The sequence below is a fragment of the Frankliniella occidentalis genome, unplaced genomic scaffold, assembly GCF_000697945.3.
Source record: "Frankliniella occidentalis isolate FOCC.00 unplaced genomic scaffold, Focc_3.1 Scaffold21, whole genome shotgun sequence".
NCBI classification, from domain to species: domain Eukaryota; kingdom Metazoa; phylum Arthropoda; class Insecta; order Thysanoptera; family Thripidae; genus Frankliniella; species Frankliniella occidentalis.
Window position 1 is genome coordinate 3,278,379 of NW_026267151.1, and position 3,435 is coordinate 3,281,813.

General features: G+C 49.1%; 1 long non-coding RNA gene across 1 annotated transcript in view; it reads right to left on the reverse strand.

Moving 5' to 3' along the window:
* The window catches only part of LOC127748944 (uncharacterized), a 112,764-nt gene that overhangs the window by 76,588 nt on the left and 32,741 nt on the right, over positions 1-3,435 (reverse strand). The window contains exon 2 of the long non-coding RNA XR_008010867.1: positions 497-648. This is a non-coding gene — a long non-coding RNA (uncharacterized LOC127748944). The remainder of the gene's footprint in view (positions 1-496; positions 649-3,435) is intronic.

A 3,435-nucleotide genomic window follows, 5' to 3' on the forward strand; every position in this document is an offset into this window, starting at 1 on the left:
GCCGTTTCGAGAGTAAAAGCTAGCTGACACCTTAAATTTACTTATCTATTCTTTACGTTTAGTCAAAAGGTTTTTAAGGTATCATCTGCTAAAAACGTCCGAATTTAGGAACAAGATGACTGACTGCATCTTTCTCTCATGAGGGCGAGATCAGTGACACAAAAAATATCGCTCCAGTGAAAGCAAGATTATTTTCCTCACTCTATGTGAGCCATAACTTACGGTCCTCGCCCACTGAGAGTGAGGTTGTTCACTGCAATTGGGCGAGGTCAGCAAAACCAACACTCCCTCAAGTAAGAATTCAGTGAGATGTGATTTAAATAGCGAGAGCCATAAAGTCCACCCTTTGATTGGTCGTCAAAATTGTTTTACTCATCTCGAGCATAAAACCTCACTAAAGGGGTTGCAGTATTTTTTTTAACAAGTAGTTCTCAGTAGCTCAATTTTGATCAAAATAAATATGGTTTTTCTTTCTTCTACGCAAATACATTCTTACCTGTTTACCGACGATGTGCGAGTAGAGAGTTGATGCTACCACGCCACGCTAAGTACGTCACTGCTGCGGTGAAGGCGCGCGGGCGGGCCCTCGGCAACGCTTGTGTGTATGGCGGGTTTGCCCACCCTGTGGATCGCAGGCTCTCCCCCGAGCTGTAATCCGAATATTACAAGTTATGTTTCCTCTAGTCAGAGTTAGACAGTGATAAATAAGAGTAAACCGTTTCCTTATTATAAAATATGATTTGTACAGCTCGCATGAATCTCACGCGTGCTTGGTTCGGCCATAAGTTTAATGTAGGAAGAAAAGGAAATTTGTCGTGACTAGCGAGACTATGGCGCCGCGATCCGCGCGATTCGTGATCTTTCTAAACCCGTCACCCATTTCCTCCAACACCACTACATTACTCTCCTCCACACACCAAACGACGTCCAACATCGGAAATCGTTACTGCTCCGCTCTGTCAGCCCATCTTAGATAATAAAAAAGGGATTCCGTGGACTGGATGGAAAATTACCCGAAGGTCGTCCCAGACAGAATCATTATTTGAGGCGCTGCCTGCGAACAACCTCCCCGACAAGACAAGCCCCCTCTGGGAGAGTGAATGACACGTGAGGACCACTTTGTCATTGAGAGGCGTGCAGGCTGGAAGAGCGGGAGGGGGGAGGGGGGGGGGGTAAGCGGCAGCGACGCACCTAGAGTCGCGATGGGCGACATAAACAGACGCCACGCTGACTTTGACAAGGACGGATTTGCGCTAGTAGCTCCACACAGGATCTCTCTGTCTCTTTTGTGTCTCCTAAAAGATCATAGTTTTAGGTTAAGACGCAACACTGGCAAAACAAGGCTCCGCAGCAGCATCCTTTCAAAGAGCTGGAAATGTTCCAGGCTACAAAGAGTTTGAAAGTACTGAAACCAATAAATTCAGATTCAAAGATGGGGCACTTAGCAAGCGCGGCACTGGTAGGCAATCCTATGTTATGTAACTGGGACCTACGGTGTGCGTCACGCCCGTCAGGCCGCAGTCAACGTGTTTAGAATAATATCCATTTCAGCCGCTTAAATCTTCGAAGTGCAGCATTCGTGCTGCTTCCAACAATTTAAAACATGGTGTTGCCTGACATGTCATCTTATCCACACAGTAAAAATAGTTTCTTGTATTTCAAGACCTGGTCTTGGATCTTATGGAGAAAACCAATGGCATTCAAGACCAGGTCTTGAAATACAAGAAACTATTTTTACCGTGCGTAAGTGGACGTTTAACGACCGTCACGAACTGAACATATCGTTCAGTGACACTAACGTAAGCCTAAACCTTCGCTTCTCTGCTGTCTGAAAGGAAAATCGGGCGCCGCCTGCAATAATTAGCATTGCGTTGTTTCGAGAAGTTTTTGTTCTTTGGCGACAACAAGGACTCTAGCTGCGGCTGCGTCTGGCACAACACCGGGGCTACTACTGCTGCTGCAAAGGACGAGTCGGAGATGAAGGGGGTGCCGGCTCCGTCGTACGCCCGGGGAGTAACGGGGGTACGCGGCGGAAGAGAGAGAGAGAGAGAGAGGGACAGAAAGGTACGAAAAGAGGGAAAAAACACGTAGCCTCGCGGCCAGAGGCGGCTGATAAATATACGGAGAGGAGAGGTTCGCCATAAAAACAGGCGAGGCCAGACCGTGCTAGGCGTGGAGAGCTGCTCTGTCCTCAAGGCAGCCGATACCGCGCCGCCTCTCCCACACGATGCAGGGCCAGAGCGGAGAGGCGGGAGAGACGAACGAGAGAATGCGAGAATAAAGAATTTGATGAAATGGGGAGAGGGGTGCGGACGTGGAAAGAAGATAGAACGTGAGAGAAGCGCAGCTCCGGCTACGCATAGCGCGAGTGTTGCGCTCTGACTGATGCGGGCGCGGGCACACGCGGGGAGAATAAACATTCCAGCTAGATCAATTTCTCATAAAACGCGAAACGATTTGTTTGAAAACGAACAAATAAAAACACTAACTTGGAGAAAGTCTCACACTGTGCTTCAACCTATCCCGCCCTATCCTTAAACCTCTTAAGTTTTAACAGCAAGATAGGAATCCAACCAACATGGCCGGAATGATTCTTGCTTGCCATAAAGATATATAAAGTCATTGTAATTCGACTTTTCTACTCCCGTATTTATTTTTCATACGTATGAAAAAATAGCACGGTTCCTCTATTTGCTGCCGGTGACGCTCGCGCGGGGAAGAGAAAGTAACAAGAAGCGTGAGGGAGAGGGAGGGGGGAAGAGAGAGAGAGAGAGAGAGAGAGAGAGAGAGAGAGAGAGAGAGAGAGAGAGAGACCGTTACAGGCGGAACTGCGTAAAAACGAACGGCAGCCGCAGACGGGAGGTAAAGCGCAGCTCGGTGTGTGTAGTGATTGATGAGTAAAGGAAAGTGATATCACTGAAGTTGGGACCTGTGATGGCGGGGCGGGCTGGGGTAGAGCGGGGCGTGACGGCGGACACGTCACGTGACGCTCCGTCCATCCAGTGTAACGAGCTTCGGGGGAGCGGAAAAAAGGTGAAAAGGGAGAATGGAGCGAGTGGCGTAAAAAGAATCTCTACAATCGATATGAGGGAAGGGGTTCCCAACCCAAGCACGACATATCAAACGGCGATAAGTAAGTAGTACAAATCTCGCCGATAGTGTTCTGGTAGGTGGTAAAGAATGTATTGTTCAATTAGCTTCTTTCACGGTCAGCAGTCCTCTCTCAACCCCTCCTCTCCTTCAGAGGCCGAATTAGCCTCAGTAAAGGGTGCTCCGGCCGGACCTGCCCCCATGAAAAGCATATCAAGAGTTAATTAGCGTTCAACGGCCCTCCAGTCGAATGCTCGCCCGAATGTGGGGGATAGGGAAAAGGGGAGGGGAGGGAGGTTGGCAACGCCTGGCGCCCCAGTTACTGCCCCGGCCGCAGATTAGCTG